Source organism: Balaenoptera ricei, chromosome 8 (assembly GCF_028023285.1).
Source record: "Balaenoptera ricei isolate mBalRic1 chromosome 8, mBalRic1.hap2, whole genome shotgun sequence".
Classification (NCBI taxonomy): domain Eukaryota; kingdom Metazoa; phylum Chordata; class Mammalia; order Artiodactyla; family Balaenopteridae; genus Balaenoptera; species Balaenoptera ricei.
Window position 1 is genome coordinate 102,794,655 of NC_082646.1, and position 15,143 is coordinate 102,809,797.

Below are 15,143 nucleotides of genomic sequence, written 5' to 3' on the forward strand. Positions count from 1 at the left end.
TCTCCTTTAGGGCTTCTCCCTTACCCTTATCTCTGCTCTTTGCTCACTGTGATTTCACATCTTTGAATCTGCTGGTTTAGGTCCCTATTTCTGACCCCAGGGGACACCATGACCCCACAGATGTGACCCTGGTCTCTTTTCACACACGATTTACAGGTACCCTATTGCTTTGCTGGCTCCAAGTAACCACTGCTGAACCCAATTCAGTGAGGGCTCTCAGGTCAGCCTTCCTGGTCAGTATTAACCTTTGGATAGGTAGGTATCCAAGGCAAGGGGAACAAAATATTTGTCCCAAATAGTGAATGGACTGGTATGAATGGTGTTTTGTAAACAGGTCTCTAATCAATGCTCATGGTCCTAGGTCATGCCCCAACTTGCTCTAAGGCATCCTGGACACAGCACCTGAGGCCATAAAGCTAAGGAATATCATAGAAAAGCATATTTATTTTCTATTGCAAGCAATCAAAATTGAAACCCTACCAGTCTATGACAAGAAAAGTAAAAGGAAGAAACAAACCTTTGTAGAGCCTAATTACACAGTAGACATGTAGGTTGGGGATCTTATTTGAAAGAGTTTCTTTCATTTATTACTCAGATCCCTATTATTACTAATAGTAAGTGGGCCACTTATTATTATGATTACATATACCAAAACTTAAGGTATTTTTTGTTTGTTTTTTCTTTTAAACTCAAGGAACTATAAGACACAGAGAGGACATCTGCTTCTTTCTCTCCTTGAGTTTTTTCAATGCATCTTTGATCTCCTTGTTTCTCAAACTATATATGATGGGGCTCAGCATGGGAATCACAGCTCCATAGAGCATGGACACCACCTTATCTTGGTCTAATGAGTAGCCAGCACTAGAATGGAGATATGAGAAGAGACCAGAGCCATAGAAGAGAATCACTGTCGTCAGATGAAAGGAACAGGTGTTGAAAACCTTCATCGGCCCTTGGGTTGAATGGATCTTCATGACAGCAGCAATGATGTAGCCATAGGAAACCAGGACAACAAGAGCTGAAGTCCCACCAACTGTACACACAACAATAAAGTTTACTACCTGGCTGAGGAAGGTACTAGAACAAGACGAGACCAGCAGTGGTGGCAGGTCACAGAAAAAGTGGTTAATGATTCGTGGCCCACAGAAATGGAGTCAGAATATAGAGCTGGTTTGGACCAATCCCGTGAGGAATCCTCCAGCGTGCACTGTAATGGCCATCCCCATTAGGTGGTGGGTGTCATGAGGGCGGTGTAGAGCAGAGGGTTGGAGATGGCAGTGTACCAGTCGTATGCCATGGTTGCCAGGAGACAGCACTCTGTGCCTACCATCCCCATGAATAAGAAAAATTGAGCAGCACAGCCCACAAAGGAGATGGTCTTCTGCTCCTTGAAGAAGTTACAGAGCATCTTAAGGGCTACAGAGGAGGTGTATGAAATATCAGTGAAGGACAGTTACCAAGGAAGAAATACGTGGAGGAGTGGAGGTGTGAATCCATGGCAAACAAGACAATAAGGCTCAGGTTCCAAGCCAGAGTCCTGAAGTAGATCCCCAGAAACAGTACAAAGAGGGTAACCTGCAGCTCTGGATGCTCTGAAAATCCCAAAAGGATGAAACTGGTCATCATGCTGCTATTCCTTCCCAGGGCCATCTTCTTCTCTCTGCTGCCTTCAGAGCCCCAAAATGAGATTCCTGGGGCAATGAAAATCCAGGTGAAGAAACCATTTTGTTCTGTCATGGAAACATAGATGCCCCAGAGCCAGAAGAGACAGTGGAAGGCAAATGTCCTACCTCCATCCAATGCAGAAATCCCCTCTACAGCACTTATTGGGTCTTTCAAAGAGATCGTTGTCATCCTGATCTGATTCATTTGTTTATGCAAAAGTGACCGGTCCCAGAACAGACTGGCATTTTTGCATTATCTGATTCATCACCTTCACTGTCAATGTCACGACTTTATCAAAGGAAGTTATTAATAGCACTTGGACTAACTACCCCCACTTTTTTTCCAGTTGATCCAAGCATTGTGATTGGATTAATGGGACACTCAGATTTATACTAGATTTTTTTTTCTTTTTTGAGAAGAAATGCCTAGAGAGGCAATTTTGTGTTTCTTATCATCATAGTCTGTTCTGACCAGGTTTTATGGGGTCAAGGGTTTGTTTTTCCTTAAAGCAGAGGAATGAAGCACTTAGAGATGTGAAAAACTGGCATCCCCTTTAGAGATTAAAGAAAGGGATAAGGAAAAAAAAGTTCAACACTGTGAAACGCTTATGCTCATTTTGCACAAATATTATCAACTGACCTTGCCCCATGTGTTTGATAGAGAAATGCGGATGATGTACAAAGTAATAAAACATTACTATTAAGTTGAAAATATTCAACATACTGCGTGGGATAGTCAGGAATCAGACAAATCACAGCACAGTGTGACAGTTGCTCTAAGAGCAGTATTTGTACAGTGCCCTGGGTCCTGGACATAGTTTCTGAGAGGAGATGTGTTTGAGGAGGATTCCAACAATGAGGAAGGAGTTACCAGAATGAAAATTGTGTGTGTGAGCGGTTGACAGGTGGTTGGCTCAAGAGCTTTATGTTAAAAATGGGAAAAGCATTTGTAAAAGCACAGGAGACCATAGTGTTTGAGGAACCTTAAAAACATTAGCATGGCAGGAGCACAGGCTAAACAGAATTAAGAGAAGATAATATAAGGCTACTTTTGAGAGACAGCAGGGGACGAACAAATTGTGAAAGATCTTCAAAAGCAAAGATGGTGACGACATTTGTTGAAATGTTTCATATATGTAACTGCATTTACTGTATATATAATTGCACATACTATATATATATATATATATATATATATATATATATATTATAATTGCATATATGTGTTTACATATTCATATTTAATTTCAACCTTCTCTCCACTTCTGGACTTCTGCCCCCTTTGCCCTGCCCTCTTCTTTTGATAAGACTTATCACCTCTTACTACTGCATATAATTCATTGGTTTGTTGATTATTGTCTCTCTCCCTCAACAAGAATGTAAGCTCAATGAAGACCAAGATTTTTAGGCGTTTTTGTCTCTTTTGTTCACTAAAGTATCACAAGCACCTAGACCATTGCTTGGCACATAGTAGATGCTCAATACATATTTGTTGAATAAATATCATGCTAAGGAGTTTGACCTTTCCCTTATGGCCAAAGGGAAAACATGAACATTTTATTTTTGTTTGTTTTTTAAATTTTACTTTTTTTTGTAAGCAAGGAACTAGCTGTCAAGTACATGTTTAACAATATAACTGGGAGCAATGCAGCAGCAGTGTAAAAGATGAATCAGAGTGAAAGAAGGCTGAGAAGGAAGACTGGAAAGCTACAAGTAGAGAAAGTTGCTTCAAAGGCCAGGAAGAAAGCTGATGATGATTTGAATTAAAATAGGTAGATTTAGAAACAAATTCTTCCCTGAGATGTAACAGCACCATTCATTCTGCAGTGCAGCCGAGAAGAGAAACTATATATGGCCAGACAACTCATCCCTCCCCCTTCATTTTTCACATTTACAGTTATTGTCAAAGGTATATTTTAGTAAGATTCATCATGATTCTTGCTACTTCAACCTCAAGGTTCTATGATAACTAGTCTATTACATTTTTAGAGTGTGATGAAAGCTAATTGCCAATTATTTTACCTGATTACTACATCGTTAACCTGGTCATTTTGACCTGAATTATCTGAAGGTAAAGATATAGAAATAGAGTATGAGACATACATTAAATTTCCTTATAATAATAACTATATATAAATTAGTTTGCATGGTCTGAGAACGACCATCACTTATTTTTTAGTGTTTTTAAGTTTCTACAAAATTTTCACATCCATCATGGTATTGGTGGTCCTCCAAAGCATGGCCTTGACGTCAGACACAGCTAGTCTCCAATCCTTGCGTCACTACTCACTAGCTATGTGGCCTTGCTCAAACTGACACAGGATTCTCAAATCTCTTTTGATTTCCCTCTACTGTAAAGGGGGTGCAATACTAGGACTACCTCCTAGATTGTGAATATTAAATGAAATAAATTACATCATGTTTTGGAGAGAAAAATAAATATTTTTATTATTTAACAAAGGATCCACACTGTCAGGGTTTGAACCCAGATGTACTTCATCCCTAATCCAGGGTCTGCTCTCCACTGCACCGGCTGACTAACCCCAGGTGCATGTACTTGTACACAATAATTGCTACATCAACCATACGCCCTTCATGATGTAGGAAGTAATAAAAACTTTGTTATTGCCAATATTTATAGCAACGTGTTGGGTTATTTGATAACACTTACCTCACTCTGTATTTACTCTTTGTTTGCTGACTTGTTCTGTCTATATCCTTAACTGTGAAGTCTGGGAGGGCATTATAACCTTAATTCCTTGCACTGTGCCTGGAACATAGTGGACATTAAATAGTATTTGCTGAATGAGTTCAATTTACAACAATTCCAAAATACATGTATTACAGACAAGAAGCTCATTGAAGTTATGACAGCTCAAAGAGATATTAAATGACTAAACCAATATTTAAACCCTTGATTCTTTGACTCTAGAGCCTGTTCTTTTTCCTGAGTGCTATGAAAGAATTTGGCCATGGGTCTGGGCAATCCATAGGACCATAGTATAGATGGAACTGCAATAGAGGTGATACTTTCCCCATCCCAACTGACTGGACAAGACTGGTTACGTGGAACTTGAATTCTGAAAATCATTGTAAAGAGTTTTCTTCTCCTCAACCTGAGCAAGTCCCTTTACATTTTAACAAAATTAAGCCACTACCAAAATAAAGAGGAATGAGGTTCTAATGTGGTAATTCCCAAATAAACGATATAGTTGAGGTACAGAGCGTATTTGTATTTCAGATGACTTTGTAGGTTATGATGAAGAAAACTTAGAGAGAATAACGTGCAGGAAAAGAAATGTGTTTTCTGCTTTCCTCAATTCTTTCTCCTTATCTGTTACAGTGCATAGCAGATTATAGATGTCCAATGAATATATGTCATCTGGCTGAATAAAGGGCTATAAAATAGTTACTATATAGACATTATAAACTTTCCCTAATTCCAAGACTATTGGATCTGCCCTATTTTAAATACTCCCTGAATATCCAGAAAATTCTGGTGATGTGCCTAAAATAATAAAATATCAGAGATAGAAACCAGTTAGCCTAGCCTTTGTCCATTATAGATAATAAAACTGAAGCCAAAGAGAGAGAGTTATTGTCTGTACTATTGGTTGGTTACCAGAGGTGAAATTAGGACCTAAATCTCATTCTCCAAGATTAGCTCTTTCTGCTTTACCTTATTCTAAAACCTGGAGTTTCAATGGTCACTAGAGAGAATCCAAGGAAATTATATGTTTTTTTAAAAATTGCAGACACACACATGCACATATTCATGAGTCTAGAATAGCGTAAAAAGCCCTGGACTGAAACCTTAAAAAAAAAAAGAAAGAAAAAAAAAAAGTGCTGATTCAAGTCCTGTTTCTCCTACCTTTCTGCTGTGTGACCTTGGGAAAAAATATTTGCCTTTCTGAATCTTAATCTTCTTATCTCCTGTCTATACTAGAAAAAAATCAGCTTAGATCATTGTTTTCTAGTCCACTTCCCTTCCTTCTTTCTTTCCTTCCTTATTTCCATTTGTAAATAGCAGAAACTTTTTAAAAATGAGAGCTTCTGCAGAATTCCAGAATATAAAATAAGTCAGGTCCAGCTCCTCTGGTTAAAGTCAGAGCAGTAGGGAAGGGGACGCCAGCATATTGCCTGCTCCACCTTCCTCATTTTCAAGGGTCTTTCTAACTCTCTCATTCTGTGATTCTAGAATTCACCATGAACCATATCTAAAGAAGGGCAAAAGGCAAACTCACCTACAACTCCCTAAACTCTGGGTTTCGGTCAGATGGCTAAGACCAGACGCTTGTAACAAGAATGAAACCCATCTCTGCTTGCACCTGGAGCACTGGTGTTGGCCAGAAGGATAAACAAAATTTATGTGTAGCTACTTTAAATTGGCCACCAAAGGAAGGACGTGATGGGGTTTTAAAGCAAGTCCCATTCCCTCCGACGTACCATTGGATCTCTCTAGTTGTGGGGTATGACATATCCCAGAGAGAACCTACTGGCAGCTTGGTTGCCCATCTGGGCTCGGAGGGAAAAAGGATGCCAGCTTTGGTTGGGTGGAGTTGATTTCCATTGACCCTACTTCCATTATATTTCTAGTCCCTGGTCTGGTTCCAATAAGGTATCCCTAGAGGCAGTGAAAGCCAAGAGTGGCTTTCGGCTTCAAAATAGGTAACTATATCATCAACGGCAGTTACCTTTGTAAAGCACCAGATATTTTACAGAACTTCTTCAATGTAAAAATATCTTGAATGACTCCAAGGGTTGGAGCTAGGACTGAATGGGTAAAATTGAGAGAGAGAAAGAGACAAGAGACAGAGAGATTATAAGGAAACAATAGGACAGTCCAAAGGTAGAATGGATGTTCTGGAAAGGAGTGAATTCTCCATCACTGGAAGTAAGTGAGGAGAAGATAGTACAGTTGACAGTGATGATCTCACTTCTATGTGGAATCTAAAAACAAACAAACAAACAAAGTCATAGAAACAGAGAACAGATTGGTGGTTGCCAGAGGCAATGGGTGAAGGTGACCAAAACAAATTTCCAGTTATAAGAGAAATAAGTTCTGGAGATGTAATGTACAGCATGGTGACTAGAGTTAACAATAGTGCATCATATATTTAAAAGTTGCTAAGAGAGCTGATCTTAAAAGTTCTCCTCACAAGAAAAAACATTGTAACTACGTGAGGTGATATACCTTAACTACATAAACCTATGTGGTAATCATTTCACAGTATATACCTGTACCAAATTGCTATGTTGTACACCTTAAACTGATACAATGTTATGTCATTTGTATCTCAATAAAACTGGAAGAAAGTAAAATAAATAGGCTATCTGAGAGAGAGACAGAGAGACTGAATTAGTTGACCTAATACGTTCTTCAAAATTCTAAGATTCTATGATTTTGTACAATGAGGAGAAAGAGGAAAGAAGACTGACAGATACTACTATTTTTAGCTGTATAGATTGGGCCTTTTGTATCCTTTATTTCACAATAGCCTCACAGTAGCTCCCAATGGAAAGCATTCTTAAATGCATTTTCAGGTGAGAAAAAGGAATTTTGGAGAAGTGTTTGCCAAAGGTCATGCAGAGAGGTTGTGATAAAGCTGGCATTTGTACTAAGGTCTTCCAGAATCCAAAATCCATGTTCAGTCCTCTATACCCCACGTCCCCCACCCCCATAAGGACATGAAAAACGGATGGCAATGGGGGAAAAAAAATCACTTGATGGGCCTCATTTAAAAAAAAAAAAAAAACTATGTGTCGGGAGTTTAAAAGAAAAATAACTTTTGGTGTTTGACTAAGGCCAGATTTCCTTCATGTCCATGTTTTGTTTATGATTTATCAAATATCCAACTTGAAAAGACTTGAAATCTATTTGTGTGTCTGGTGAAAGGACATGCAAGGAACAGAAGGAAGTGGGTATTGTGCAAACCCACAGGACTCTGCGGCTTCTTTCGAGGATTTGTGAAATGGCAGCCACACCCTGCTTCTGTTGGCAGCTCTTCAAGCTGCAGCCAGATGAGAAAAATCTTCTGCCTCTTCCCTTCTCCACCCCCAAACCCCATCCACTTCTCTTCTATCAGGGTCATAATCTCTTACTGTGAAGCTAAAAAAATTATACCGCTTCCCCAAATTCCCAGCTCTTGGCCTTAGGCCTACATTCTTGGGATCCCTCTAAGGCTTGACATTGGGGAAAGGGTCACCATGGTCAATGCAGTAGTTTGTATGTAATTAATATTTTCTAGATTTAAAAAATTATGTGAATAAAACCCAAAAAACCCTCTAGTTTCTTACTCCTCATTGCAGAGTGAAGGGTGTAAGGATGGAATTACTGGAAGACTGTGGTGTTTTTAAAAATTCCTGCCTCTCTCCTTCCCTTCTTCCCAAGGCAAAATTTCAGAAAGGACTCTCTTTCTTTGATATTTGCAGAATAAGAATATCCTCAATAGAATGAAGTCCGCCTTTCGTGGCGTCTCCATCCCAGTCCCTTTTTGTCAGGCAGTTTTAACCTGATTGGTCATAATCTGCCAAAGTCTTCCAACTGCTTTCTTTTTGCCTTCAGACTCTCTCCAATTCAATCTTTCCTCCTTAACCTGCAGGAAGACCTCCCTAAACACAGGTCCAACCGTGTCTTTCCTTGCTCAAGAATATTCGTTAGTGTTGTTCATTAATAGCCTGATGACACCCAAGTTTCTTATCCTGATCCTCAAAGCCCTTACCACCCAGTGATGCTTGGTGAACCTGGCATGGAAATCAAAGATAGAAAAATATGAATAAAAAGCCAGTGGGGCTTCCCTGGTGGCGCAGTGGTTGAGAATCTGCCTGCCAATGCAGGGGACACGGGTTCGAGCCCTGGTCTGGGAAGATCCCACATGCCACGGAGCAACTGGGCCCGTGAGCCACAACTACTGAGCCTGCGCGTCTGGAGCCTGTGCTCTGCAACAAGAGAGGCCGCGACAGTGAGAGGCCCGCGCACCGCGATGAAGAGTGGGCCCCGCTTGCCGCAACTAGAGAAAGCCCTCGCACAGAAACGAAGACCCAACACAGCCAAAAATAAATAAATTAATAAATTAAAAAAAAAAAAAGCCATTGGATGTGGCAAAAAGGAAGTGGTGATCTGCCCAGCACAGTTTCAATAGGAGCCCATCAATCTCAGATGGAATATCTGGAGTGGGGATCAGAGAGGGTTTGAGTAAAGCCAGGTGTGGAGAAAAATGAGATCCCAGTTTAGCAGTAAAAGAAGAGAAGGAAATGGGAAAGCAGGTATCATGGCTGGCAATGTCAAGGGAAAGAATTCTCAAAACTAGGGAACTTGGAACAGATCTGGAGACTGAAGGAAAGGCCTTGGAGATGGATACTCTGCTGCAGTGGTTCTCAGTCATGGCTGCTCACAGATCACAGCCAGTCATTGGCAGAGCCAGAATTTAAGCTTGTGCCTCCAATCATGAGAGATGAAGGAAGGTTGGATGAGAACAATCGAGGCAAATGGTAATCAGTGAATCAGGGAACCCAGAATCAGGAAGGGAGGGGCCTAAAAAGGGAGGAGGCGGCACAGAGGACAAAATTATAGGACGTTATGCTTTTGCTTAAAGCTGGTCTCGTCTGCCTTTGCCAGTAATTGTTTTAGCTCATTGAAAATTACATAGAAGTTTATTTACTTTTCTGGATCCAGGGTAAATGGAGAAGGTATTCTCTGAAATCCATTCTCAGTCTTAGAATAGATCTATAAACCAGCACTGTAAAACCTAGAAAATAGTTGCTCAACCACACGTGTCAGGCAGATGTCGCCCTTCACACACAGCGTCTGTTGTCTATTCTTTAAGAGACTCTGATCCTTCAGTGCTGTTTGGAGTGATGGGAAGGGTTGAGGCTCTTCTGGGAAGCCACACTGCTGTGGTATCCCCTGCTGAGAGAGCCCACCCCAGACGTTCCTAAAGAAGCCTTTCTGGGACACAGAACACGGACAGGCATGGAGCCAGTAGGAATCATGCATCCAATTAACTGTGTATTGCAACGCTGAGTTGTCCCTTAAAATAGACCTTAAAATGACCCAGAGCTGATGTTGCTTGGGAAATGTACAACCACTCTGAATCTGCTTGATCTTAAAAGTAGCATTTTTCAGTGGGCTGAATTTCAAGGAGAAAAGGCAGCTGTGATTGGATACAGGCAGTCAGGTTGATAAATGTTCGCTGGAGAGCGCTATCCAGCTGGATCCCAGATGGTGGGAAAGGCCTTGTCTATGAGGCCATAAAAAGCCAGATGAATAAGGAACATTTTAGTCTACTTGGATGTTGATGTCTTGGAAAGGCAAGAGAGGAAGAGAGAAGAGAGCAGCTGTCGGGTATCAAGTATCTGTTTATTTTACTGAATCATTAATGAGCTGAAAATCGGAAAATGGTCTTGAAATTCTCTCTATCAGATGTGGCAGATAGAAAGATAGAGAGAAAACCCAACAGATTCCCTCTGTGCCCTGCCTCTATCATATCTCTGATTGAGGTCTCAACACGTCACTCTTCTCAAGTTGATCATCAACGTGTTTGGGCAGTCAGCTTAAGAGCAACCACACATGGCTAGGAATGGCGAGAAAGAACCTATTACTCACCCATTTGTTGCCTCTCCTCAAGACCAAATTTTGAACTCAGTAATGCTGGAAATATTTCTGGATTGACTTCACCTCATTCTGATTCTTTCATTCTTCTGTATGCTCCTCAAGTCAACATTTATTTAGCTCTCTATGATTAAGGGCAACCGGAAAGATAAATCAGATGGTTTCAAGGTTGACACCTTGAAATTCCCTAGCTGTACACTGTGTTGACCTCTATACCTCCACCAACCTCAACCTCTATGCCACCCCAGTAACACAATGTGACAGCCCAATCCCAGACCTCACCATAATGGGAGACTGCTAAATTTTAAAATCTCAAACCCTAAAATTTCCCTTTATCAAAACTTCTTCTTTTTCTACTGTGCAACTGTCAGTGAACCTATTCTTGGTGATTTTTGTTCCTCAAACCCTCCCAGGTTCATGAGTCTACTGGCCCTAAGTTATTCCTACTACCACCCCTCATGATTTTCTTCTTTTTCCCTGTGCTATTCCCAGACTTAGGTTGCTGATGAGATCAGCTATTTAAATGAGGTCTACAACCCCACAAAGAAATTCACTGCTGCATAAAATCCTTCCTGAGCCTTCTGTTGTCTCCCTATCATATTCCCCACAGCCAGCCCAAGATAACCGTTCTTGACACCCTCAACTGGATATGAATTCTCCCTGTTCTAAACTCTCATAGCTTGTACTTGTTACTCTCTCATGGCATCTATCACTTTCTGACTCAGACAATAGTTATGTGTCTACTTGTATTATTTCTCTTTGAGGTCTTTTAGGGCTTCAACTTCTTATTCATCTTTGTATTCCAGTGCTCGGCATCAAGCAGATGCTCGGTGACTGTTTCCTGAACTGAATAGGACAATTTTTCTATACAGGAACTTTTAAAACTTCATCAGGGTATCAACTGCAAAGTTCAGAGGGGGGTAGTTTTACAGAGAAGCAAATTAAAATGTAAATGAGGATATTAATTTCCCATTGTTGCATAATGAATTAACACACATTTAGCAGCTTAAAACAATAGGCATGGGCTTCCTTGGTGGCGCAGTGGTTAAGAATCTGCCTGCCAATGCAGGGGACACAGGTTTGAGCCCTGGTCCGGGAAGATCCCACATGCCGTGGAACAAGTAAGCCTGTGTGCCACAACTACTAAGCCCGCGCTCTAGAGCCCTCGAGCCACAACTACTGAAGCCCGTGTGCCACAACTACTGAAGCCAACGCGCCTAGAGTCCATGCTTCACAACAAGAGAAGCCACCACAATGAGAAGCCTGTGCACCGCAATGAAGAGTAGGCCCCGCTCGGCGCAACTAGAGAAAGCCTGCGCACAGCAATGAAGACCCAACGCAGCTACAAATAAATAAATAAATTTTTTTTTTTTTAAAAAAGAATGCCAACCTTAAAAAAAACAATAGGCGTATATTATCTCTCAGTTCTGTAGGTCAGAATTCTGAGCACGGTGTGGCTGGGTTCTCTGCTTACTGTCTTCCTCCTGAACAGGGTAAGAGAAGATAATGGGGTTTTTTAGCTCTACTCACCTCTTCAAGGAGAGTGTCACATCTTGCATCTTATGAAGTTGGGAGGGAGGATATTTTCATGTCCCTTTTGCAGATGAAACCAGGTTGAAGTTACTTGGAAAGAGCTTGCTGTTTAGTTCAAGGAGGAGTTTTCTTACAGTGAGAATTTTCTTATCTTAATCCACAGTTATAAGGGACTAAAAGGTTGTGAACCCTTGGGGTGAAGAGAAGTACTGAAGATAAGTACTCATGTCTCCTAGGCACAAAGCAGAGGTGAATGCCTTTAGCCTTTCTCAGACAACCATGCCAAGATATTTGATGGGATAATTCCAGCTAAAGTGGCAACTATTGGGAGAAAAGAGTATCCTATTCGGACCACTGTGGGAGAGGTGTTAATATTCTGTCCCCTTGGATGACGTAGTTGCACATGCATGCCTTGTCTCTCATCTGCTGCTCGTTTGGTAGGTCACCTTTACAAATGTGAGCTGAGGTTCTGCTTCCTCATCTATAAGGTGAGGGTCTCAAAGCCAAGCTGTCATGAAGACCAAATGTTTGTGGATACAACTGTAAACAGTTACACTAAAGTCAGTATCATCACTGTCACTAGTCAAATCCGTCCACTGCTCTCCTAGTCTTGTGTTAACTCCTCAGCTACAGTAGAGTCTTCTGATGGATCTCCCTCTACTGGTTAATGAAAGTCTAACAGGATATCACATTTTGGTGTCTCATAACCAATATATCATACGTATATAAGACTTTGTTCCATTTTACTTGCCTCTTCAAATTCATTGGTTAATTTGGTCATCTTCATGGCTATGTAATACATTCTTGACAATCTATGTGTAACTAAACTATACAAGTCAAGCCATATTTTAAATGCATAAAGAGAAATGGCTATTTCAAGGAAACTTATGGTGAATCTCTTCATTTCTACTTCTGTCCAAAAAGGCTCCCTACGCCCTCCTGCTCTTTCATTTGTCTCAGTTCTGTTGTAAGTGGTTTTTCTGCAGGAAAGAGCTCTCTGCGGGAGACCCTGTTGTCTTGTCACTAATCTTAAACCAGGCGCCCCCATGCTCTACTCATCTCCGGCCCTCACACATATTTCAAATATTTTGGCCACACAATACCTTGCCTAATCTGTTGTTTCTTTCTGTAGATCAAAGAAGTAGAAATGAAGAATAAGTAATTAACAGATGACCAGATCTCTTCCCTAACTTCCCGTTTCACAGGCTGCGTGAAAAAGATAGCATCTAAAGAAAAATCACAAGAAGTCAGCAAGCCTGTACACAAGCCTACACACAGCGGGGTATGCCGATGACTTTGACCCCATATCTCAATGATTATCTGAGATTGCTTCCCTTTTTCCCTTTAAAAACTTTCATGGCCAAGCAGAATCTTCGGAGATGGTTTTTGGGGGACCCTGAGTCCACCATCTGCCCAGATTGCCAGTATTCTGATTAAAAGCAACTTTCCCTTCTACTTACATTTGTCTCTCTCTCACGTATTGATTTCTGAGCAGCGCGCAGCCAGACCTGAGTTAGGTAACACTGTCCCAAGAACATTGAGTTGTTCGGTATATGTCTTGTTGGTGAACGATGTATCTGGACCACGCCACAGCACGACAGGTGGGGGAATTGCTAGATCCTGGAAGTATTGCTCAATCATGTTTCTACCAGGGCCTGAGGTCTGAGACTGTGCAGGGTTCTATGAGGATCAAACAGGGAATGGGGCTTGAATGTTAAACTGGGTTTCTTAGCTTAAGTGTGTCCTCTTCTGTTGGTATAGAGAAGAGCAATTTCTTTTGTATAGTCACTTTACTCAGGAAGAGAGATGGGTTAGTGTTTTGCTTGATTTTAAAATTTTTCTTAGGGCCTTTAATTTCCCTGCTCACTTCCTTTTTCTCTTTCATCACCAAATCTTTAAGGAATACCCACCACAGAAATTGTGCCTTCCCAAGAACATTGCCTTTTGTCTTATGCACTTTCCAGCCTCTTTCATTAAAAAACAAAACAAAACAAAAAATACAGCTTTACTGAGATATAGTTCACGTATTATAAAATTCAGCCTTTTAAAGTGTGCAATTCAGTGACTTTCAGTATATTCACAGAGTTTTTCAATGATTACCACAATCTAATTTTAGAATATTTTCATTAAATATTTTCATCCATATTCACTAGCAGCCACTCCCCTTTCCTTCCCACCCCCTTATCCCTATGCAATTACTAATCTACTTTCTCTCTGTATAGATCTGCCTATTCTGAAGATTTCATTAAAATGGAATCATACAACATGTGGTCCTTTGTGACTGGTTCTTTCACTTGGCATGATGTTTTCAAGGTTCAGCCATATTGTAGCACATGTCAGCACTTCAATCCTTTTTATGGCCCAATAATATTCCACTGCATGGATATACCAACCCTCTTCCTTTTGCTTTTTTTTTTTTGAGATATAATTGACATATAACATTATATTAGTTTCAGCGGTACAACATAATGATTCAATATTTGTGTACATTGTGAGGTGAGTCACCACAATGTCTAGTTAACATCTATCGCCACAGAGCTACAGATTATTTTTCTTGTGATGAGAACTTTTAAGATTTATTCTCTTAACAATACTTTCAAATATACAGTACGGTATATATAGTCTCCATGCTGTACATTATGTCCCCATGATTTATTTATTTTATAACTGGAAGTTTGTACTTTTTGATTCTCTTTACCCACTTGCCTCCTCCCTACTCCCTGCCTCAGGCAACCACCAATCTGTTCTCTGTGTCCATGAGATTGTTTGTTTGTTTATCTTCCACATACATGTGAGATCATATGTATTTGTCTTTCTCTGTCCAGTTTATTGGCTCAGCATATACCCCTATGTTCCATCCACATTGTGGCAAATGGCAACCGTCTTCCTTTTGGTTCTACAGTTTTTAGCGCTCTGATTCACCAGGTCTCTCACCTATTTTTAGTATTTCTCCCTTTGAGGAGGGAGCATCTCTCTTGAGGGGAGATTTAATCTGTGTTTCACCATAGCTAGTCCTCACTGCCTTATCCTCTTTACCAATAATGCCAATATCTTAAGATTTTTCAGGTCTGTTTATAGGGACTATTTTTCCCCTGCCAGTTCTCAATTATGGGGGTTTGACTCTAGATAGAGGTTTGCGCTTTTATTTTAGTTTTTACGATGAACTGCTCTTTTTGTTCTTGAACATAATCTGTGGGAATTCTTGCTAATTTATACTGAGGTTATAGCCTTCCACTTCACCTGGGGCATGTCCTAAGTCTTGTCTTCTGAGCTTTCACCACCCATGCAGTCCACATAGAAGAAGTCAGGGGCTCTAGCCTGTAGCAAGACTCTCC

General features: G+C 40.6%; 1 pseudogene; it reads right to left on the minus strand.

The window, feature by feature from the left end:
• Nucleotides 1-713: 713 nt before the first annotated feature.
• On the minus strand, nt 714-1,650 carry LOC132370006 (olfactory receptor 5A1-like; annotated as a pseudogene).
• Nucleotides 1,651-15,143: the final 13,493 nt, after the last annotated feature.